Source organism: Triturus cristatus, chromosome 7 (genome assembly GCF_964204655.1).
Source record: "Triturus cristatus chromosome 7, aTriCri1.1, whole genome shotgun sequence".
Lineage (NCBI taxonomy): Eukaryota > Metazoa > Chordata > Amphibia > Caudata > Salamandridae > Triturus > Triturus cristatus.
In genome coordinates, this window is record NC_140590.1 from 753,627,584 (window position 1) to 753,652,676 (window position 25,093).

Consider the following 25,093-nt stretch of genomic DNA (forward strand, 5'->3'; position numbering starts at 1 on the left):
TAGGGAGCTGTCAGAGTGTATATCTGTTAAATCAGTTGCGTGGACAGTTACGTTACCATTTCACGGTGTGGTGTCATTCGTGTGGGGAGGGCCCGCTGTAGGTCACCCTGGTGTAGTTGTTGAGGCCATCTAATGTGGCCCCGATATGGCGCTGACCTTAGGTGTCTGGGCTCTGCCTAGGACTATCTACTGTTGGTCCTGTGGGGGATACGGTCGGAGTCTGAGACTGGGAGGCTACAGAAGCTTCCGCAGGGGTTGTTTCTTGTGTGAATTGATATAATATATTGATATAATAATTGTGCCCATTCTAGAGATATGGGATGTTTACGTATTCCCTTCACTTCCTCTTCTCTTAACACCTATTCTTCCGCCACACCCCATTTTTTCATGGCGCCTACCCAGGCTGCTTCTGGGGGTCCCGTCAGAGCCCACCAGTGCATGGCTATTCCCCTTTTTGCTAAGAAAACGGCTAGGGATGCAAAGCGGCTCTGCACTTTTTCGGTCTTCCGCCTGGGGAAGATCCCAAGGGCACATGCTTCCCATGTGGACATGGTCATAATGTTGGTCATCGCTCGGAGTGTCCGGTGTATGTTGTCCCAGTATTTTTTGAATAGTGGGGCAATCCCAGAACATGTGCTTGAAGTCCGCCTCGTGGGCTCGACAACGGGGGCATGCAAAGTGCGTGTTGGGATAAAAACGGTGAAGGCGGTGTGGTGTGAGGTATGCTCTGTGGAGGATATTGAATTGAATGTTCTTGAAACGCACGTTCCTGGAGACCTTTTTGGGATATTCTAGTGATGTCTCCCATTCTTTGTCATTAAATACCCGCCCCACTTCATTTCCCATGTCTTTCGTAACGAATGTAGGGGATGAGGATCAGTTCTCGGACGGCTTTGTAGAGCAATGCAACTAGGTGTCTACCCGCTCCCATATGCAAAATGGCGTGTATCACCGGGCGTGTCGGAGGCTCCCCCTCATTTGGGTCCCGTAGCGATGTCTGCTGTCTATGGGTTGCCTATGTAGTAGGAACTGACCTGGCGGGAGGTCGTAGTGGTGAGCCATTTGGGTGTAAGTCTTTAGCTGTCCATCTTTGAACAGGGATTCCGCCTCCGTGATTGCATGTTCTGTCCATACCTGGAGAGCACCGGCAGTATAGTATCTCTCCTTTGGGGGAACCCTACCAGCGGGAGCAGGGGTGAGGACGGGGGTTTTCCCCTGGACATGCGATGGATTTTTAGCATGCACGTTTGGGCTATGAACACCTGCAGAGGGTAGGTGCGCAGTGGCTTGGTGCCTGGCAGGAGCATCCTGCGGATTGCCGGGAGTGGGTACAATGGAAAAGTTAATGAATCTGCGGCTAGACTGTATCCCTACCAGATTTTACTTTACCGAAAGTAAGTAACTTTTACATCTGAAAGAGACTGTAGTTATAGATTCCTTACCTTTAGAATTACCCCTAGACGTCAGACTGGATCTGGAGAATAAGTTCGTAGCAGTACCCCTGCGTGTTTGTAGGTGGCATCGGTCGATTCCGCATCCATCGTCGTGGTCGCTGGGATGACGTCGCAGTGTCTACTTAGATGGCGCGCCTGCACGCTGATGTCAGTTCTTTCTATTTCTGCACCAGCCAGCGTCATCTTTTTTGAGTGTTCGACTCCTGGCGCATAAGGGATGTCCCATCGTCAGACCGGCTTCAAGGCTTGTGACTCCTGTCAAAAGCTGATGTCAGTCACCGATCTGCACCTCATGTGCCTCTGGTGCCTGGATCACAATCACGACCTGAAGTTGTGCTCCAACTGCCGGGTCATGAATCTGAAGTCTTTGCGGGAGCGGTCCTGAAAGCTTTGGAGGCCCGGCAGTCTGCTCCCCCCACTCGAGGTCCCAGTCAAGAGGAAGGTATCCGGACCGGTCGCGGAGCTACCACCACTACAAGCATCGTTGCTCTTGGCCTTCTCCGTGTCCATCGGCCGACACAGGAGCGTCATCGCTATCCATCTCCGTCTTAGGAGCCCGCTCCTGAGATGGCTCTCTCCCGTCCCCCCTTTACCGGAGCTAGAGAGTCCCCTGACCAACTTTGAGCCTTTTTACAAGACACTTCACAGCGTTTTTGGGCAGCCCGTCTCTGCAGGCGCACTTTCAGGCCCCATGGACTTGGCTGGGGGTCCTGTTCCTTTGATGCCGGTGGCTCTGGCCCCGGCACTGGAGGGCCCCCTAGGGTCCAGGCCTGGATCCGGACCGGCACCGATTACAGTGACAATGCCCCGATGCCAGTTGTGCCCCCTACCGGTGACGGCCCCGGCCTCACCCCGTACATGGACCCAGTGACGGACCGACACCGGTACCGACGCCGGGGGGTACTTTTCTACCGCTGGTCATCCCTGCCTTTCCCTATTGCCCTGAGTGGCAGCTAGAGGAGGGTGAGGAGGACTGGGAGGGATCTAGTGAGCCTTTAGCTGACCAGCTTGAAGAGCCAGACTGGCGAGAGGAGTCGGGTGATGCCAGTGGTTTGGATACCTCCCCAGACCTTGGCATGCTCTTCCCCATTACCATGGCTACGGAGGAGGGAGGTTCCTACGCAGTGGTGTTGCGTAGGGCGGCTGAGGCCTTGGGCCTCGAGCTTCCTACGGTGGCAGTCACGACTTACCTTCTGACAGAGGTGCTTCAGCCGGCAGCGGTCTCTTCGGAGCCCCTGCTGCCTTTTAATGAAGCCCTCACAGACATCCTTCTGGGCACTTGGTCCACGCCCGCACAGGGGCTCCTGTGGACAGGATGATTGCCCGTCACCACCTCCCGGCCCCAGGCGACCCACTTCTCCCCTCCCAACACCCAACTCCCAAGAGCTTGGTGGTCCAAGCCTCTTCCTCTAAAGGCGCATTCCCTACTGCTCCCCCAGATAGGGAATCCAAGAAGCTGGATAACCTTGGGAAGAATATGTTTTCTTCTACCAGCTCAAGGTTGCGGTTGGTGAACACTGTATGCCTTTTTGGCTGTTATACCCTTACAGTTGCACAAGTACTGCCACAGTGCCCAGAGGAGGCCTGGTCCTTGCTCACCCGCGCAGTTAATGAGGGTCGAGATGCAGCTAAGTTTACCATCAGGTGTGGGCAAGATACCCCTGGGCAGAACAGTTTCCACATCGGTAGCCCTGAGGCGCTACGCCTGGTTGAGGACTCCTATTTTTTCCAGGATGTCCAATCCACCCTTTTGGACCTGCCCTTTTATGGACATCGCCTGTTGGTGACAAGGCAGACTCAGTGCTCGAGCGCATCAAGGATTCTAGGGCTACAGACAGATCCTTGGGCCTTGCAGCAACCGCTCACCCCACGTAATCTGCCTTTCGCCGCTTTCGTGGCTACGGAAGGGGTACCCCACCATGTTCCACTCAATCGAGCCACAGGGCCATGCAAGCTAACCAGTCTATACGTGGCCGCGGATGTGGGACCCAGCGACACAGGTATGGGGGCCAGCGGGCGGGCCAGTCCACCCATACCCCCCTGCAGCAGCCTCCAAACCTTCCTAGTCCAATTTTTTGGGGCCACCGGAGGCCAGCAGGATTCGCCATCACCTTGCCCACTGGCACAACATCATGTCGGACAGGTGGGTTTTGCAGATAGTCCAAAGGGGGCTACTCCCTCCCCTTTGAGACTACCCCTCCGTTCATGCCACCAGCACTCCATTGCATGTCGGAGGATCACGTGTCCCTTGTCCGCCAGGAAGTTGCAGCTCTCTTGGCTAAGGGCGCTATTGAAAGGGTCCCTGTGCCAAGAGTGGGTCATGGTTGCTACTCCCACTACTTTCTGGTACCCAAGAAGGACAAAGGCCTGCATCCTATCTTAGACCTCAGGGCTCTCAACCGCTTCCTCCGGAAGGAGAAGTTCAAAATGCTCACATTGGCTTAGGTCCTCTCTGCCCTCGATCCTGGATGGTAGTGTTGGTCTTGCAGGATGCTTATTTCCACATTCCTGTTCTGCCAGCCCTCAGGCGTTACCTACCGTTCACGGTAGGCCACGAGCATTTTTAATTTACCGTGCTCCCCTTTGGCCACACCAGCGCCTCTCGGGTGTTCACGAAAGCGATGGTGGTGGTTGCAGCTCATCTGCACAGATCAGGGGTTCCAGTCTTCCACTATCTTGATGACTGGCTGTTGAAGGCAGGCTACCCAAGGCTGTCATCTCCCATTTCCAGACTACACCGTACCTCCTGCATTCGCTGGGGTTCACTATTAACGTGCCGAAGTCGCACCCGATTCCCTCTCAGAAGCTAATTTTCATCAGAGCAGTTGTGGTTACAGCGTGGTTTCGGGCTTATCCTCCCGAGCAGCGAGTCTGTGATATTCTGGCTATGATACCAATGTTTCAGCCTCTATCCCATATTTCGTTGAGAATGACCCTGAGGCTGTTGGGCCTCATGTCCTCCTGCATCCTGTTGGTGGATCATGCCAGATGACACATATGACTCTGCAGTAGGACCTGAAGTTCCAGTGGGCGCAGCATCAGAGAAATCTTTCTGATGTTGTCCAGATCTCGGAGGGGACTGCACGTCAGTTTCAGTGGTGGCTCATGAATCAGGATTGGGTCAACGGCCGATCACTCTCCCTTCCCCAATCAGAGTTCACAGTGGTGACAGATGTGTCACTCCTGGGATGGGGCGGCCACCTGGGAGAGGCGGAGATCAGGAGTCTCTGGTCTCCAGCGTAGTCTGGGCTCCACATCAACCTTCTGGAGCTTCGGGCAATCCGTCTTGTACTGAAGGCATTCCTTTCTTCTGTCAGAGGAAGAGTATTGCAGCTGTTCACGGACAACACCACCGCCATGTGTTACTGCAACAAACAGGGCGGGGTGAGGTCATGGACCCTATGTCAAGAGGGTCTTCGCCTTTGGACATGGCTGGAACATCAGGGCATATCCCTGGTGGTTCAAAGCCTGACAGCTTCCTGATAACCAGGGCAGACAAACCCAGCCGCTGGTGCAGGATGGATCACGAATGGCGTCTTCACTCAGAGGTGGTGCAAGGTCTCTTTTAGCTGTGGGAAGAGCCTTAGTTAGATCTGTTTGACACCAAAGAGAACCCGCAATGTCAGCAGTTCTGCGTGTTGGAGTTTTCAAGGCGCCACTCACTCAGCAACGCTTTTCGTCGCGAGTGGTGTTCCGGTCTAATGTATGCCTTTCTGCCTGTACCACTTCTATCCAGAGTGCTGAAGATGATCAAGCGTGCCTGGGCCCAAGTCATTCTTGTGGCTTCGGACTGAGCACAAAGAGTCTGGTACCCCGAATTTTGAGCATGGCCATCAATTCTCAGATCAGACTGCCTCATCGGGAGGATCTTCTGTTGCAGCAGCAGGGGACGGTCCTCCACCCGAACCTGTTCAGCCTCCACCTCCTTGCTTGGAGATTGAGCAGCATCAGTTGGCAGATTTCGAACTTCATCCTGAAGTCTGTAACGTCTTCTTGACTGCCAAATGTCCCTCCACTAAAATGGTGTACGTCTATAGATGGAACAAATTTGTGGCATGGTGCACAGCAAAGGTCTGTTTCTGAAATTCTCCTCTTCATTCTATCTTTGGCCCAGCAGGGCTCTACTCTGGGCAACCTTAAAGGCTATCTTTCAGCTATTTCAGCCTTTCTTCGCCTTCTGATCAGCCTTCTCTTTTCAAGTCCCCTATTGTAAATAGATTCCTGAAGGGCAGTGCTCTTCTCTTTCCGCCTTCTCCTTTCATAATGCCCCAATGGGACTTGAATCTTGTCCCTACTTATCTTATGTGTGCTCCCTTTGAGCCACTAGATAATTGTCCTTTTCGTCTTCTTACTTTAAAGACTGCTTTCCTGTTCACCATCAGCTCTACCCGCAAGGTGAGTGAACTTCAGGCTCTGTCCTCCAAGCCTCCATTTCTTGCTGTTCATCCGGACTATGTGATCCATTGCACTAGGCCCTCTTTTCTGCCCAAAGTGGTTCCCTCTTTCCACATAGGTCAGACCATCACATTGCCTACCTTCTTCCCGCCTCCACACCCTTCCAAAGAGGAGGAGGGACTCCATCATCTGGACCTAAAACGTGTGCTGTCCGTCTACCTTGACCGCACTACAGATTTCCGGGTGAGCAATCAACTCTTCGTGAGTTATGTGGACGCCAAGAAAGGTCGGGCCGTGCACAAAATTACCATCTCTCAATGAGTTGTCCTATGAATCAAAATCTGCAATTCTTTGGTGAAAAAGGAACCTCCAGTAGGACTACACACCCACTTTACCAGGGAAACGGCAGCCACTACTGCTTTAGGTTGTGGAGTTCCTCTGGTTGACATCTGCCAGGCAGCCACATGGGCATCCCTGCACACGTTCACAAAACATTACTGCCCGGATAGCCAAGTCCGGAGAGACAGCTTTTTTGGCCGTTCTGTTCTCCAGGACTTCCTGGTATGATCTTAGTTGGCAGACCCACCACCAGGGTTGGCATTGCTGGGGTATCTATTCTAAAGGTAAGGAATCTATAACTACAGTCTCTTTCAGATGAACAAGTTAATTACCTTCGGTAACAATGTATCTGTAAGAGACATATCTAGTTATATATTCCTTACCGCCCCACCCATCCTCCCCGTTCTGCAAACTGACTTCTAGAGATAGGGACTCCCTTCTAGGGTCCTAGTTATGTGCACCAGTGGTCAATGTCTTGCATTGCCCTGCACTTCTGGCGTCAAACATTATTTCAGAACTGACGTCAACACTAGGGGCGGTGTCTAATTAGATACCGCAACGTCATCCTGGCGACCACGACGCCGGACACGGAGTTGACTGACGCCACCTACTGACGCTACGAACAAATTCTCTAGATTTAGTCTGACGCCTGGGGGTAATTCTAAAGGTAAGGAATCTATAACGTAAAAACAAAAATAAGACCAGAGGAAATTTAAAAACCAGCAGAGGCAGATTCCCCATTCAATTAACTGAAAACACAATATGGGCCACTGTGTCTAAGGTTGTACTGATCGGGGGTTGGAGTATCCCTTTCTATGGACGATTCCTTTCACCCACCCAAGGGTGGCATGCTTTATCATTGGGGATCTCCTCGCACTACGAACCTAGTTCTGGCTACGACCCCCTCACTGAGAGGGAGGAGCTCAGGGATGTGTTTTATGGAGATAGTGAGGTGTACTAAACTCTAGATGAGCTGGTGGAACGGAAGTGAGATAAAGGTGAAAAGTGATTACAACTAACTCAGTGGTATGCTAAGTGACTTCATTCTGGCATCCACAGGTCAGGATTAAAACAACATGCTAAAACAGAGAGTGATTCAATCTGTCAGAGCAATGAAATGGTCAACATGTTTCTGCCTAACACTCCCCTGAGGGATGTAGCGGCTTTCATCAGGACCACAGTGAAAAAAACGAGAAATATGGTGCAGTGTCCACTAGTACTAATTCCGTAAAGTGGAAGCAGTGTGTGAAAATCAAAATATACAACCAATAGTTTGAGTAAAAAGTTCACTCAGCCATATGGTATACTGGATAAGAAGACACCCTAGAAAGAGAAACAAAAGCGTGCACATAATGAAATAGTAAAAGAAACAATTGATGGACGGAATGCTAGACAATGCAAACATTCACCCCCAGTCACAAGGATCTGGGTATAATCCATCATTCTTTTGCTCACCACACCACCCCAGTTTGGACCCAGCTATATGCAAATCAGTCTTGACCCTGTTCCTTATGGGAACAGTCCAGTCCAAAGTGCCAAGCCAGGTCCTCCCTGGACCGGAAACAAGCATCCTGGGACCGGTTTCAGGGCATCACCCTTCATCAGCCAGGCTAGCTTGAATTCAGTGGTGTAGTGAGCATGGGACCCACGTCTCGGCATACCCTTCCCACTTAGGGAGACAAATGCAAAAGAAACAATTGATGGACGGAATGCTGGCCAATGCAAACATTCACCCACAGCCACAAGGATCTGGGTTTAATCCATCATTCTTTTGCTCACCACACCACCCCAGTTTGGACCAAGCCATATGCAAATCAGTCTTGGCTCTGTTCCTTTTGGGAACAGTCCAGCCCAAACTGCCAAGGCAGGTCCTCTCTGGACCGGAAACAAGCATCCTGAGACCGGTTTCAGGGCATCACCCTTCATCAGCCAAGCTAGCTTGAATCCAGTGGTGTATTAAGCACAAATCCCATATATACATGACTCTAAAAAGAGTACAAATAATAACAGCAAACACCTACCCGACTGGACATGCAACAAGCCTTGGTAGTTGCAAGGGCTCTGGTACCCAGGGATTTGGTGCTAAGAGGCCCCTTTTAGTGGCCAGCATCTCAAGACTTAGTGAAAGGGATGGGGATGACCTCCTGGACTCACAACAACCTCTTACTGGTGAGTTGCTTCCTTGGTAGCCAGCAAGACGAAGTACTGGGTCGATGCGGTCAGTGCCTGTAGGTACATGGGGATGGCTTCTCCACCCCAAGGGAGATGCTGCTCAATTGTTGAAGCTGGGAACAGTCCTCCAAGGACTTGGGTAGACTGTCCAGCTTCTGGATGAGTCTATCTGTGTGATTGTCAAAGAGAAAGCAGTCAGGCAGGGTTTGGCACCAGTTTCAGTGCAGGACCTCTGTTCTCACAACCTCAGCTTTTCTTTGTCCTTCCTTCGGTTCCCACTAGATGTATCTGAACTCTTGGCGTCAGGAATTATAGGGCGCTAAGGGGAGTGTTGGGTAGTAGCCAATGCCCTACCTACCACTGGGGGTGACTACACCCCCTCTATGACCACTTCCTGGGGAGAGTGGGCATAAATCTGAATCCGTGTTCCTAGTTTCACCAAACACAAGATGATGAAACCCTTATTCGACTGCCCACTTCAGGTGGCCCACCTCAGGTGTGTGTCTAGCATGAAAGTGTGACACTCCTTTTGACTATTTAATTTTCCCACTTACTCTGCTGCAAAAATTGCCTCCAGGCAGGGGGTGGAGTGCCCCAGGTCTGGGGGAAGCAAAGGTTGCATATCACAGGTGGCAGAGGCTTTGATGCCTCTGGTATTGATATGCTAAATCATTAGTCATCTTTCTGAAGGAGGTATGACCACCTTCCTCTGGAGCAGGCATTGTTTTTGGCCCATGGTTTCTAGCCTCTGAGAGCAAAGAATCTTACCTACAGGATGTCAGAAACTTCTCTGTGGTGGCAGGCTGGACGATACTAGTCAGCCAGCACACTAGAAGACTAACATGTTATCAGAGGGCACCTCTGAGGTGGCCTCTGGTTGCATGTCACAGTAAAAAGTATACTGGCATCAGTGTATGTGGGCAAATGGGATTTTCTGGCATAGATATCCCCACTTTGTGCCTGGTGTCAGTGTGTTTGGACTGTAGTTCACTAGGATCTGGCTAACCAGGTCCCCAGTGGCAGTGCTCTGTTCTCTGAATTAGATGGTTAGTACTTTGTACATCCTACTATTAGCATACTGGGGTACCATTGTAAGTCCCAGAACATGGAACTGTGGTACCCAGGGCATTGGTACACCAAGGATCTCCTATGGACTGCAGCATGTGTTATGCCACCCATGGGAACCCATGCAAACTGTGTCTGCAAAGCTGCCATTGCAGCCTGTGTGAAATGGTGCTTGCATCTTTCACTCTGGATATAAGGTTTCCCTTATATCCTGGTCACTGCACTACATGTCACCGATAGGGCCAGCCCCATATACATTCAAAAATCCAGCACGGAGCGCAACAATGTAGATTGATGCCAATTCCGGCGTTGACAGGACCCATCGGTCCTAGGTCGGGGCCTGAGCCCTATTCCGAAGGCCTAGGCTTCAAGGATGAATGGGAGGGGTCACTGGACTCTTTAGAATACCAATTGGAAGGCTAGAAAATGGACTGGTGTGCGGAGCTCAGGGATACCATTGGTCTAGACATATCCCCAGACTCTGGTATGCTTTGTTGCATCTTTAATTGCCCTCAATGGCAGTTAAGGCTAACATCTTGACAGAAGTGCTGCAGCCAGGGGCCTCCTTTTCAGAACTCTTTCTGAAGCACTGACTTATGTTCTACTGGGACAACCGCTTGCCGACACCGACCACCGCCTACATGACCCAAGTTTCCTGACACAACAACCCAACCCTAAGAGTTTGGTAGACCAAGCCTCTATGTCACAAGATGCTTTCCCTGCAGCACCTTTGGACAGGGAACAAAGAGGCTGGACAGATTGGGGAAGAAGATGTTTTCTTCCACCAGCCTTGTGTTGTGGTCGGTAAACACCACTTGCTAATTGGACCTCTACTCCCACCCTCTGTGGGACATGGTTACACAAGTGCTGCCAAAATTCCTGGAAGAGGCCCAAGCTGTACTCTAACGAGCAGTGAAAGAAGAGAGAGATACGGCAAAGTTACCATGAGATGTAGTTTGGACATTACTAGGCCTGGGCGGAGTTCGCAGAGTTCCTCATAGCAGAACTTCATGAAGTGACAAAAAAACTCTGCAAAGCTACGCCAAGTTCTGTGAGCAGTGGAGTGCGTTACCTCGTTCAGTTTGCGCTGAGTGTTTGCCCCGCACTGTAAAAACAGTGCGAACGGAATCCCGCGCAGCGCAATAGAGATCCGGTTCTTATTCCCACACAAGTAGAAGTTCTACTCGAGCGGCAGCTTCCTTAACACAAACGGGAAGTTTCACTACGCGAGCGGTAATGACCATCCACGACTGCCCTTGTTGACAAAACTTGCTGGAAAGCGGTCTAGCGTTGGATTTCCTCCTTCGCGCTCACCAACTTACTGTTGGCGAGCCAGGAAAAAACTCCACTCCGCAAAGCGGAATTTTTTGGAACTTCGCGAGCTCTGCAGAGTGCGAAAAACTCTGCAAACTCTCAGAACAGAATGGAGTTCACCGCCCAAGCCAAGACATGACACTCGCTGGCCAGAGCGGTTTTGACTAAGGTGGCGCTTTGACGCTGTAGTGCAGTTCTTATATTCCTGATAGGCTCTGCGCATTGGAATAATGTACACTATAGTTTTTGTAGGAGAGTAGGGTCTGCTTTCTATGTTCACCCCCACTTTTTGCTTTTGCTTCACTGGTTTTCGACTTAGATGTGGCTGTGGGCCTGCTAATCAGACCCACAGCCCAGCTGTTCTCTCTCTAAATTCATACTATGTACTTTAGGTACATAACCCAATTGGTAAGGATCACCTTCTAGGGCCCTGTACAGTGTACCTTAGGTACCCAGGGCATAGGTGTACCCTAGGCCTACCAGGGGCTGCAGCATGTATTATGCCACCCCTGGCTGGCCTTCCATTATGACACAACTGGCTGATCACTCAGCTGGGGCAAGGTCGTGTAATCACCCCTCGCTTAGGTGTAGTATTCCTATACCTACCTTATATATGGACACATGGGTAACCTATCAGTCACTCCTATGGCAGGCCTTAACAATCCTGAAGGCAGAGTGCTTGGTAACATGTGAGAGGGTGCTCTAGCATGAGCTGAGCCTGTCTGCAGCTTTCGGAACCATGTCCTTATAGCTGTTCTATGATATCGCCTACCATATACTCTTAAAGTGCCTTATAATCCTCACGGTTATGGTAACTATGGTTTGGCTTTATCAAAACATGTCGTGTAAGGTGTCTAACACTTTGGAATACTACCCCCACACCATTTCTGGCGGTGAGGATAGTATTTCTCCTTTCTAGAGGGAGAAGACATGTTGAAGACTTACTACCCGGTTAAAGTTAAAAATGGATGCTCCTGCCACACATACAAGTCTGACCTCCTGCTGCTGGGAGTCCTTCCAGCGAGGGAGGCTTGGACAATAGGTTTCCTGCCTTGGGAGGTGCTAGCACCACCCTAGACAGGCCTTAGTGTATTGGGGCAGGGAGGGATGAATGAAACGAGACACTGCCTGGGGCACACATGGTGTCCCATGCACGGTCCATTTCAAACCGGTGCTGGGGCACTCCAGCCCCAGTCCTGGCGCGAAACTGGACAAAGGGAAGGGGGTGTAACCACCCCCCTCCCTGGTCCCACCCATAGGAGGGACCTAGCAGGTAACCCAGCCCCCCAGATTAGTATAAGAGTGGGAGCTGAGTCCCTAGAACTTTGGATTATCCTGATAACTGAAACTTGAACAGAAACTCTGGACCTCCGACATTCGACTACGGAAGAAGACTGAAGAATCTCCCTTGTGGCCAAGGAGTGGCCACCCTGTGCAAACAGGCACCATCAAGCGACCTGCCGTTTGCTTTGCTCAACATTCTACGAGGAACCGACTGCAGAGCCCGACCAGCGCCTTGACTTCCAGACTTCTCCGACCCTGATCCACATCCACAGCAAAGCTGAGATCCGTGGAGGCGACGAGAGACGTGGGACCGGCTACCTGGGAAAATTGGCTACTTGCTTCCAGCGCAGCTTCTGAGGCATCCTCGAAGTTGTGCTCTGGGGATTGAGAAGCCCCAATCCCGAGCACCATCTGCACCGAGGATCAGCCCTCCACACTCCACGAGTTCTGCGTGGGGCCCTTCTGCATTTTCCTGCTCAACGCGTCTGTCCGGTTGCTTGCCCGTTGGCTAGTGACCTCTGCGACGACGAACCATTGACTTTCCACCGCTGGTTTGGCTCCTCTAGACTGGCCCTTGCTTCCCTGTGAAAGAGAAGCACATCAGGCCTTCCTGGTCTGCAACAGAAGCGAATCCTTCATTCTGCGTGGGTTGCGCTTGCCAACTGTGTCCCAACTCGACATCGACGCCGCCGACAGCAAGAGCCCTCGTGGGACAGCTCGCCTCCTGGTTCTGGTCGTCCTCGACGCCTCCTGGTACCCGTGGCTGCTGTGACAAGCTTCACCTCTTCACCTGCATCTTCACGACATCGCCTGGTTCCTTCCTGGTTCCTTCCCGGCTCCTGGCTGGTGATCTAGACTCTGTCCCCTCTGCTTGCAGGTATCCTCCTTCTTGATTCCATCCTTGGAATCCACCGGACACTCTTCACTGACTGCCTGTCAGCATCTTTTCTTCAGGCATCTATAGGAGTCGACGACGAAACCCGACGCAAGTTCACACCTATGCACCCGCAGCCCGTGGGCTAGGTAACTTGAGTACTCCGGTGCTCACAAGGGTATTGACTATCCTAGTGTCTAGTTTCCAAGTCTCTAACTCCTAGTTCCTTCCGAAGTGTCCTAAAACTCTTAATTTCTAAATACTACTATTTCTATCGACTTTAACGCATTACGCGTGAGTGTTCCCACTCTGCACCTGAATCCCGTGTGCCTTCCACTGCCTAGCAACTGATAGGATAGTGTAGCCCCAGCGATTCCCTAGGCCTAGGCCTAACCTGTGTTCGTGACAGTGGTTCTTATACCACTTACTTAGTATATGGTTTGCGTGGCCCCTAGGGCCTAACTGTATTACTTACCTGTGTGACTTATGTATGCTTAAATAAGACTGTGTTGTACTTACCTCGAATCTCATAAAGAGTCCTGAGGGTATTTTGACTAGAATAAATACATTCTATTTTTATAATATATCTGTTGTGGTGTCCTTTCGTTTGGTATTCAAGGGGTTGCAAATGGTATAACTGCTGGCTTCACATGCCATACAGAGTTTAGCCTAAGACTGCTCTTGTCCATGCTACCACTAGGATAGCTGGTCTATAAGGTTGACTTTACAACCAATCACCATAAGGGTTGTTTGGACTGATACAGGGTGTACACTAGAACTAGTGACATCATATATCAGGCCAACTTCTCACAGTTTTGACATAGGACTGAGGTCAGTATGTCTCTATCGAGTACATTAAACTTAATTACTTGTGTGTGCCAGCTAACTCAGAGGTCACTAGAAACTTCTCGAATATACAAGAAGGGATTAGTTTCTGACAATCGCATAAACATGACAACTTTGTTTCCCTTCGAGTCGGAACAATCTTAGAACTGTGGAAACAATAGATAACAGTTTCACTCAGTCAATCGTGCATGCTTCGTTTCTACAGATTTGCACAGAAATAGAGAGACGGATGTTTCAATAAAAAGGCGTTTATTGAACAGTCTTATTTCTACATGCAAGAGATATGAACTGCAACAATCGTAAGACAGGATGCGAAGTACAATGCGTACGGGGTTAGCAGTAAGATAAAATAATACTGCAATAGAATGATTTGTAGCTATGACATATATTCCTAAAATACATACATAAATAACACAGGCTAGAATGTTAATACTCATCTGATGCTTCTAAATAGTTCTACCCCAGTGTACCTAACCTAAGTGTAGTACGAGGTAAGAAGTAGGTGCTGTTTTCTAAAGTATAGCTATCTATAGTTTTAGTTTTGCCAAGAGTTCCCAAAAGTTTCTCTAAGTTCTAGTCTGCTCCATACCTTAGAATGTGAGAGGTTGGAATCTCTTTCCGGGACTCGATATCGAACACCCCACAAGGGGAGTCAGAAGCACTGGAGCTGGATTGTCTGAGAGGAGGGTGACAGCGTCTGGTCAGTGCATCAGGCGGGAACTCGATCTCCTTCCGAACTTGTCATGGCGAACCGCAAGTAGGCGGTCGAACTGGACCGTACCAGAACCGTGGTTTGCCAGGGCAAGTGCAGGTATATATATACCTTGAAGGTGTTTAGGAATGCCTGTATTGATGTAAAAGTCGGGCATCGGAACATCATGAATGAACCCCTAAGGAATAGATGATCTGAAAGAAACACGTTAGTTAGATTCCTCACCTTAGAATATCCCCAGGCGTCAGACTGGATCCGGAAAGATTTTTGTAGCAATACCCCTTGCGCGTCACTAGGCGTCGTCTGCGGCTCCGCGTCCGTCGTTGGAGTCGTGCGCCGGAATGACGTAGTCGGAGTACTTAGACGGCGCCCTCGCGCGCTGACGTCAGTTCTTCTTTTTTCCGTGCCAGTAAGCGCCGATCCGGGAAGAGCTTACCCCTAGTCATTTTTTGACTAACTTTTTGACTCCTTTTGGTCTATCAACTCGACTCTGGTGCCGGTAGGATGCCTGGTTTTAAGGCGTGTGACGCCTGTCATCGCCTGATGTCGGTGACAGATCACCATCGCCGGTGCCTTTACTGCCTGGGGGCCGACCACGACGCGGAGTCGTGTCCCGACTGTCAGGCCTTGACATCGAAAGCTAGGCGGGAGCGGTCCCGTAAGCTTATCGAGCTTGGGCACTCGGCTCCGCGCCGCTCTCGGTCCCGGTCCAGGAGGAGGTCCAAGGACCGATCGCGGAGCCACAGCCATCGTCATCGCTCGTCGGGGTCTTCGGGTAAGTCGAAGCACTCCAAGAAGTCCAAGAGACGACATCGCTCTTCGGACTCCCCTCGGCGGTCGAGCGACTCGGCCGAGGGTCAGGGTGGTCCCACGCCCGCGGCTCCGTCGGAGCCGCAGGAGCCGCGTCCGTCCCCATACCCGCCGGTCCCTGGGACTGACGCGACTCCGGCGGAGGTCAGTGCCTTCCTCTCGGCCATGAGGGGCCTGGCTCCGCCGTCGACGCGGGCTCGACTGGGCGACCTCGCGTGCCAGCGGGTCCGGCCCCGGCGCCGTCGACGGCTCCGGCCCGACGCCGCAGGTCCCCGAGGGATCCAGGCCTGGATCTCGGTCGGCACCGGTCGACCTCACGACGCCACCTCCGCCGGCGCCGACACCGGTTCCACCTCCGACGCCGTCCCCGGGCGACGTCGTTCCCCAGTTTAGCCCCGGTCCGGGCCCGACGCCGGCACGGTGCCGCCCAGCGCCGCTGCCGGCGCCGACTGGTGAACCTTCCATCTACTGCCCGGCTCCGATCGTTCCTCCTGTTTATCGGGAATTGGATGACGAGGGCGACTGAGAGGGGTATGATGACCCTATGGCCGCTCAGGCCCAACTTTCTCAGGACTGGGCAGAGGAATTGGGGTATGCCAGCAGTCTGGATACCTCCCCGGACGCTGGTTTCATCTCTCCTCCGACTGTGGCCTTGGAGGAGGGTGCAGCCTTCTCAGTGGTGCTGCGCAAGGCGGCCGAAGCCCTAGGGCTGGAGTTGCCTGCTGTGGCCGTGAGGACTAACGTCCTCACTGAGGTCCTTCCACTGAGCCTCCGCTGCAGTTTAATGAGGCCCTCATTGACGTTCTGCAGGGCACTTGGTCCAAGCCCTCCACAGTCCCTCCTGTGGACCGGAACGTTGCCCGGCACCACCGCCCTGCTCCGGGCGACCCCAGTTTCCTCTCCCAACACCCCACCCCCGAGAGTCTGGTTATCCAGGCCTCAACCTCCCAATCCTCCTTCCCGTCCGCTCCTCCGGATCGTGAATCCAAGAGGTTGGAGCAGTTTGGCAAGAAACTGTTCTCGTCCCTGAGTTTGGGACTGCGGTCTTTAAATACCGCTTGCCTGTTGGACCGTTATTCCCACTCTCTGTGGGATGCGGTGGAGGACGTGCTGCCCTTGTGTCCGATGGAGGCCCGGACACGACTCGCTCAAGCTCTTGCTGACGGTCGAGATGCAGCGCGGCATGCCATACGGTGTGGACTTGACACCACGGACTCGCTGGGTCGGGCGATTTCCACCACGGTGGCGCATCGGCGTCACGCCTGGCTGAGGTCCACGTCATTTTCGGGGGATGTCCAGAGTTCCCTCATGGACATGCCCTTTGATGGCACTCAACTTTTTGGTGAGAAGGCGGACAGTGCGCTGGCTCGGTTCAAGGACTCCCGGGCCACGGCCAAGTCCTTGGGTCTTTCAGCCCCGCGGCCGCATACTTCCGCCTTTTCGTCCCTTTCGTGGCCAAGGAAGGGGCGCTTCCTCACGTCCGCACAGCCACCGGCCGCAGAACCAACCTGCAGGCGGTCGCAGACGTGGATTCCGCCGAGGCGGTACTGGAGGTCAACGTGCCGGTCAGTCCACATCCACCCCGGCAGCATCCGCCTCAAAGCCCTCCTAGTCCGAGCTTTCAGGCCCATTCAATGCCAGTGGGCGGCAGAGTTCGCCATCACCTGCTCCACTGGCACTCCATCACGTCGGACAGGTGGGTGCTGCAAATCGTCCGAAGGGGCTACTCCCTCCCCTTCGAGACGACCCCTCCAGCCATGCCACCGCTGAACCACCGTATGTCGGGGGATCATTTGCATCTTCTACGAGAGGAAGTTTCGGCCCTCTTGGCCAAAGAGGCCGTCAAGCGCGTTCCTGGTCCAGAAGTAGGTCGTGGTTGTTATTCCCACTACTTTCTGGTTCCCAAGAAGGGCAAAGGGGGCCTACACCCGATCTTGGACCTCAGGAGCGTCAACGCCTTCCTCCGGAAGGACCGATTCAAGATGCTCACTTTAGCTCAGGTTCTGGCTGCCCTGGACCCTGGAGACTGGATGGTAGCGTTGGACTTGCAGGACGCTTATTTTCACATCCCCGTCCTGCCGGCCCACCGGCGTTACCTGCAGTTCACGGTGGGTCAGAAGCACTTTCAGTTCACCGTGCTCCCCTTCGGCCTCACCAGTGCCCCTCGGGTGTTCATGAAAGTGATGGCGGTGGTCGCAGCTCATCTGCGCAGATCGGGGGTTCCAGTCTTCCCCTATCTCGACGACTGGCTGTTGAAGGCGGGCTCGCCCCAGCAAGTCGTCTCCCACCTCCAGACTACGGCCGACCTCCTGCACTCGCTGGGGTTCTCCATCAATGTGCCGAAGTCGCACCTGAGTCCCTCCCAGAAGCTCCTTTTCATCGGAGCGGTTCTCGATTCGGGGCAGTTCCTGGTCTATCCGCCGTAACAGCGGGTCCGGGACATTCAGGCCCTGATTTCCATCTTCCGGCCTTTGTCCTGGGTTTCGGTCAGGTTGGTGCTGCGGCTTCTGGGTCTGATGGCCTCCTGCATCCTGTTGGTACCTCACGCCAGGTGGTGGATGCAGGCTCTGCAATGGGACCTGAAGTTTCAGTGGGCCCAGCATCGCGGCAACCTGTCCGACCATGTCCTGATCTCGGAGGGCACTGCGCACCAGCTGCAGTGGTGGCTCACGAATCGCGATTGGGTCAGCGGCAGATCCCTCTCCCTACCCCAACCGGAGCATGTCGTAGTGACGGATGCATCCCTCCTGGGATGGGGGGGCCATATGGGAGAGGCGGAGATCAGAGGACTCTGGTCTCCGGCGAAGACTCGGCTCCATATCAACCTATTGGAGCTGAGGGCGATCCGACTTGCACTGAAAGCCTTCCTTCCCTCTGTCCGGGGAAGTGTCGTGCAGGTGTTCACGGCGGACAACACCACCGCCATGTGGTATTGCAACAAACAGGGCGGGGTGGGGTCGTGGACCCTTTGTCAGGAGGCTCTGCGCCTCTGGACATGGCTGGAACATCAGGGCAAAACCCTGGTGGTTCAACATCTAGCGGGCTCTCTGAACGCCAGAGCAGACGAACTCAGCCGCCGGTGCATGATGGATCACGAATGGCGTCTGAACTCGGACGTGGCGCAAGGTCTCTTTTTGCAGTGGGGAGAGCCTTGGTTAGATCTATTCGCCACCGAAGAGAACGCGCAATGTCAGCAGTTCTGCGCGTTGGAATTTCCAAGGTGGCACTCGCTCGGAGACGCAGCAGCAGGGGACGGTCCTCCACCCGAACCTGTCCAGCCTCCACCTCCATGCGTGGAGATTAAGCGGCGGCAGTTGATGCCATTTGACTTGCCTCCTGAAGGCTGTGATGTCATTCTGGCAGCCAGGCGTTCCTCCACAAAGACGGTATACGCCTGCCGGTGGAACAAATTTGTGGCATGGTGCACAGCAAAGGCTGTGGATCCCCTTTCTGCCCCTCTTTCTGAAGTTCTCCTCTTTCTTCTTTCTTTGGCCCAGCAGGGCTCTGCTCTGGGCACCTTGAAGGGTTATCTTGCTGCAATCTCTGCTTTCTTAAGGCTTCCTGATCAGCCTTCTCTTTTCAAGTCCCCTGTTGTCTCACGTTTTCTCAAGGGCATTACTCATATGTTCCCTCCTGTTCCATTCGTAATGCCTCAGTGGGACTTGAACCTTGTTCTTACTTTTCTGATGAGCGCTCCCTTTGAGCCCCTTCACAACTGTCCACTTCTTCTACTGACTCTGAAAACTGCCTTCCTGGTGGCTATCATCTCCGCTAGGCGGGTGAGTGAGCTCCAGGCTCTGTCAGCTAAGCCTCCCTTCCTTTCGGTTCATCCGGATAAGGTTGTCCTCCGGACCCGTCCTTCTTTCCTTCCTAAAGTCGTGACTCCCTTTCACATCGGGCAATCGGTCACGCTGCCCACCTTCTTTCCGCCTCCGCATCCTTCAAAAGATGAAGAGAGGCTCCACCGTCTGGACCCAAAAAGTGCGCTGTCATTTTATTTGGCCGGCACAAACCAGTTTCGGGTGGACGACCAACTTTTTGTTGGATATGTAGGTGCGAAGAAGGGTAAAGCTGTGCACAAGCGGACCATCTCGTGGTGGGTCGTGTTGTGTATTAAACTCTGCTATTCTTTGGCGAAAAAGGTCCCTCCTGTTGGGCTGCGAGCCCATTCCACCCGGGCCACAGCGGCGACAACTGCCCTGGGAGGGGGAGTCCCCTTGCAGGACATCTGTCAGGCGGCGACGTGGGCTTCACTGCACACGTTCGCCAGGCACTATTGCCTGGACAGCCAAGTCCGGAGAGATGGCCACTTTGGCCGTTCTGTTCTCCAGGACTTTCTGGTGTGATCTTGGTTTGCTGGCCCACCTCCGGGGTTGGTATTGCTGGGGTATCTATTCTAAGGTGAGGAATCTAACTAACGTGTTTCTTTCAGATGAACAAGTTACTTACCTTCGGTAACGATGTATCTGTAAGAAACATTAGTTAGTTAGATTCCTCACCGACCCACCCAGCCTCCCCGTTCTGCGAACCGACATCTAGGGTTAAGGTTCTCCCTTTCAGGGCCCTAGATTTTTTGGCCCCAGTGTCGGTCTCTTGCATGGCTCAGCGTCCCTGGCGCGGAAAGCTATGTACAAGAACTGACGTCAGCGCGCGAGGGCGGCGTCTAAGTACTCCGACGACGTCATTCCGGCGCACGACGCCAACGACGGACGCGGAGCCGCAGACGACGCATAGCCACGCGCAAGGGGTATTGCTACAAAAATCTTTCCTGATCCAGTACGACGCCTGGGGATATTCTAAGGTGAGGAATCTAACTAACTAATGTTTCTTACAGATACATCGTTACCGAAGGTAAGTAACTTGTTCTTCATGCATAATAAATGAGTTTTTGAAGAAATCAATATCCAAGCAAGGGAAATTCCTAAAGGCTTAAGAGTCTGGTTTTCCAAGAACTCGTTGTGACGTGGATTGACGGATGTAGGAGACCATGCCTGTATTTGGTTAGCATGGACAATGCCTAAATAAGGGCTGGATTTTCTATCCCTAAATAAGGGCAATATGAATTGTACCTATATAAGGGCATAAATCGGGAAACCTATATACGGAATCTAAATCTACACACAACACCTACTCCAGTTTCGTATGAACGACATTACTAAATCCCAAACATACTAAACATATCGAAAAGAGAGTATCGCATGATTAGCTAAAATAAATCTAAAAACATATGTCCTAAAAATGCATTACAAAACCATTGCTTATGCATAAGGTGCTGTACATATTAAAAGCAATATTTCATTCTAAGCAGATGTGTGCATTGGAAATGCTAAAAATAATGAACCAGAAATATATACACATGATGAATTGGCACGTTAATACAGAAGAAAAGGGGCCGAAACCATTTCATATCAGGTTAACACAAATCAATTGTTGATGTGAAAAGGTGGCATAATGTCCCTGGAAGATTTTCAAAGAATTGTGTTCTCTATGAATAGTTCTACTATAAGCAGATTACTTTGCCAAAAAATGAAGAAATACAAATTTGGAGAAAACAAATTAATCATAGGAAAAAAGTTCCAAAATTAGTCCCTTTTCTGAAAAGAATGAAGGCCAAATTCAGAGTCTCATCGGAACACTGTGTGCCTGAATCAAAAGTCAGTGTGTGGGCCTGGAGAAACATTAAATCTTCTAATCCTGTAGACAAAACGTCGTCTACCGTTGTAGGTGAAAGTTGGAATACGTCGTTTAGAAGATTAACTGCACATAGATGTGAACTATCGCCTTCAGCATTGATTGCATCAGCAATGTTCAAATCGAATGTTACCTGCGTGCCTGATGTTTCTTCTCGTACCTCAGCAGTAGAAATTTGCGTCTGTGAGATCTCAATGAATGCCGTCATCAGGATTGGTAGCCGCTGGGGACAACACAGAGCATGGGCCGTTACCGGGTCCAGCAGAGTATCGATATCCGTAGGCATGACTGATGGGAGCGTTAGACAGATGTCTAGCACGCATTCTTCACCGCAGAGCAGGCAGCGTAGAACAGGTAAGATGCAATCTTGCCAGATTGGTCTGAATGACAGAAACCATGTGGTGTTTAATTTTCGTAGACGAGGTAAACCCAAAATGTGGACGATGCGCTCACGACACTTCATCTCCAATAGAGCTCTCTCCATGGTGAATTGGGTGTTGCTGGTGATTTGGCTTGCCATATCGTAGCAGTAGGAGCAAAAATAGGATCCCTGCAACGAGTGCTAAAAGGAGCGGCAGTCCGCCAAACACAGAATGCACGAAGTTTGGAAATATGCCGAGGACTGCTTGAAAAGTCCTGCACATACGTTCTTAAATACATGTGCAATACTGCTCATATCAGACATGTTCTAGATACGACCTAACATTTCTGAGAAATGTACAGGGCAGTTTGTATACAAAAGGGTATGTATCTCGGCAGAAGTCCTTGCGACTTGTAGATCATAGGTTTCTCTGCCCGAGGTCAGTGGCACTGTTTTCTGTAAAAGAATGGCTTTCATTCTGCTTAGAGTATCAAATCGTATAGAAGAGATGTTCAGTGAAGGCCATAAAGGCGACTCCCCGACTGTCTGTATTTGTGGAAACAAGACTTGCATACAGCAAGTGATCCTGGATGTAACCGTTACTAGATATGGAATACCTGGCAACATGCCACAGCAGCTGTGATCATTCAACATAATGTAACTCCCATTAGAAAGTTGGCCAAAAATTGGATTAATCACTGCAGCCGGTGAACCTTGCATGTGACAGGATAAGTTTGTAGTGGAACCATCACAGGCCCCGTGTAAGTTAATATCCTGACAAAGGAGAGAACCGCTTGGTGCGTGTTCACAGTTTTCACCGCTAAGAAGCACTTCACGTTCCCCACTCCAACATCTGTGTGTGTAAGGTAAATCCCAGGATGTCTTGATGTATCCTTTACCCAACCTTTCATATTTGCCTACTGGTATATGTTTTAGGCAATACTGAAAATGGAAGGTTGTAACCGGAAGAGTAATTTTACCATGTATAAGCCATTCAGTAGCTGTTTTTTCTGCCACTGTGAATGGTGATTTTTCCAGTTTTTCAATGCTCAGCACAGTGTAGTCTGCTCCCCTTTGAGCCAGATTGATCTGTTTATCAGTGAGATTGAATTCTGAAAACAGTCACGTATGGCCCGATTCATAGAACTAACTTAAGACAAAATCCTAAACTTACTACCATTTTGGTATTCACAGAAGGCACTTACTCATTTCGGTATTCACAGAAGTTAGGAGTCCTAACTTTAGGACTCCTAAATGCCTTCTGTGAATATCGAAAGTCTTAAAATTAGTTTTTTTCGCAGTTTAGTAGTAGTAAAGTTAGGACTCCTTACTTTAGGACTCCTAAATGTCTTCTGTGAATACCGAAAGCCTTAAAATTAGGATTTTTCTCAGTTTAGTAGTAGTATAGTTAGGACTCCTAACTTTAGGACTCCTAAATGCCTTCTCTGAATACCGAAAGTCTTAAAATTAGGATTTTTCTCAATTTAGTAGGAGTAAACTTAGGACTCCTAAATGCCTTATGTGAATACCGCATAGCCTTAAAATTAGGATTTTTCTAAGTTTAGTAGTAGTAAAGTTAGGAGTCCTAACTTTACGACTCCTAAACTGAGAAAAATCCTAATTTTAAGACTTTCGGTATTCACAGAAGGCATTTAGGAGTCCTAAAGTTAGGACTGCTAACTTCTGTGAATACCGAAGTGAGTAAGGGTCTTCTGTGAATACCAAAATGAGTAAGTGCCTTCTGTGAATACGAAAATGGTAGTAAGTTTAGGATTTTGTCTTAAGTTAGTTCTGTGAATCGGGCCCGTAGTGTTGATTAAACGCCAAGGCACATAGCCTGCACGCATGTTTTCTGTAGCGTCCAGCCCAATAGCATGATAGAACGTAGCTGAGACTAACCATGTTGCAACATGACCAAGTCTTGTTCCATGATGTCTATGACAGAAGACACAATGCTGTCCAATGAATATATTCTGGACGACAGAGTCGTTAACCCATTGTCTACTACAGAGAAAGTTTTCTCTCAATTAATACGATCAATTTCTCGTATTTGTTCTGCAGCCTCTGATTGGGTAACCTTCCATGCTTCATTATGAGCAGCGTAGATACCGGCATATATGAAACGTTTTTGACGCGGTTTTCTTGGTCCTAGCAAGAATTCCCTAAGGTCTGCGCCTTCTTGAAGTAAAGTAAGTGTTGTTTTACATCCCTCAGCGTAGCTTTCTGTAGCCAATCAAGGCAAAGTTTCCCTACACTGTACGTTGTTACTACCCCTGGATGCTGTCTTTGAACATAGCATGGGTCTGACCTATTGACAGTGAAACCCTGTGTTCTGTTCAGGAATCGATCTTGACAGTTATTCGTGTCTGTGGGCCAGAGCAACCATTTTTTCCATTCTGTATCTGATCTGTTGTGATGCAAAATATTATGTAAGTCGACCTCCACCCGTGTAGTGCTGTTACTTGCAGGTATAGGTATGGTCGGTGTGTTCATGTCTTTGATCTTTGCTAACCCAAGGCAAGACGTTTGTTGGACAGTGTCATTCAAAAACATAATTTGCTCAGGGATGATGCAGGCTCTAAACAAAGCTTCTACCTCCTGTACTTGCCAATCTTTTCTACCCCAGACAGATTTTGTCTCAATGTTGTCTTTCCAAAAGTCGAAACCCTGTCTAGACAATTGGGAAATAAAGGCTGCAGAATAAATCTGTTTCGTATTGGTTAACATATTTTTCGTTCCTGTCTTGTTCACATTTTTAAAGTAAAACTATTCTGGATTTGATAAATTGAACCCTGAAAAATATGGAAATTTCATTGCAAAAGTTTTTTGAGCTACCCTTTGGAGGTGTAGGACAATGTTCCCATTGGTTATACATAAATAAATTTCTAGGTGTTGCAGATTTATGCAAGAAATGATGACCATAGTGGTAATAACAATACGCTTGTTCATAGTCTGACGAACCCTCTAAATATTCATGATTTGTGAATACTGCAGACATTTCTAGATCAGACATCATGTTATTAACAGTCTCGAAGTCCCAAATCATCAGAAAAGGTACTAGAGCCAATAAAGTCAGTAAATGAAATTTTAAATAAAATGTGGAATCTTCAGAAGCTCCGACGGGCCAAAAATGTCATATTCAGTTCGGTCCCAAACTATACCATCTGGTATAGGAACGGCTGTGATGTTCACTGCTGACAAGTCTCTTGCTTCACGATGGGATGATTAGTGTGGCTGGAGAAGTAAGTTCACTCTTTTACTTGCTGTGTCCATTTGAATATATCTTCCATTTATCAGCATACCCAGAGTTATTACCAGAGCTAACCAAAGTAGAAAGAAGAATATTCCCAAAACAATCCATAATTCAATTCATGGTGAAACCAGATAAGTCTTTTTCAGGAGATGAAAAAAGTCTGCTGCTTGTTCTTTGAAAGTTCTTTGTGCTGGCGTCGTTTCAGGTTCGCTGGGATCCTCAGAAAACGTATTAAAATTAATGATATAGCCAGAGGCAGTTCTGTCAATCGTTTGAATTGCATCAGGATTCGTTGAAATCGCTGGAACCAGTTGATCACTTGTTACTTCATTGTAGACAGGTGTATCAGGACAAACTGTTATTTGGGTCTCAAGAGGGACGAGTTCCATTGCTTTGTTGCTTAGTCCTTCATTTCTCACTGCAGAATCTTCAAAGGTGATGAGTCTCTCAGTTTGAACCTCTTGGATTGTAGCTAGCGGAGTGCGCCTGCTACATTGTCGGAGTCCACTTGGCCTACTGCTTA

General features: G+C 50.3%; 1 protein-coding gene and 1 long non-coding RNA gene across 3 annotated transcripts in view; one reads left to right on the top strand and one right to left on the bottom strand.

Moving 5' to 3' along the window:
• The window catches only part of DNAH17 (dynein axonemal heavy chain 17), a 14,992,541-nt gene that overhangs the window by 11,000,839 nt on the left and 3,966,609 nt on the right, over positions 1 to 25,093 (top strand). The gene's annotated exons all lie outside the window — the stretch shown is intronic.
• The window catches only part of LOC146810469 (uncharacterized), a 123,415-nt gene that overhangs the window by 1,453 nt on the left and 96,869 nt on the right, over positions 1 to 25,093 (bottom strand). The window lies entirely within an intron of this gene.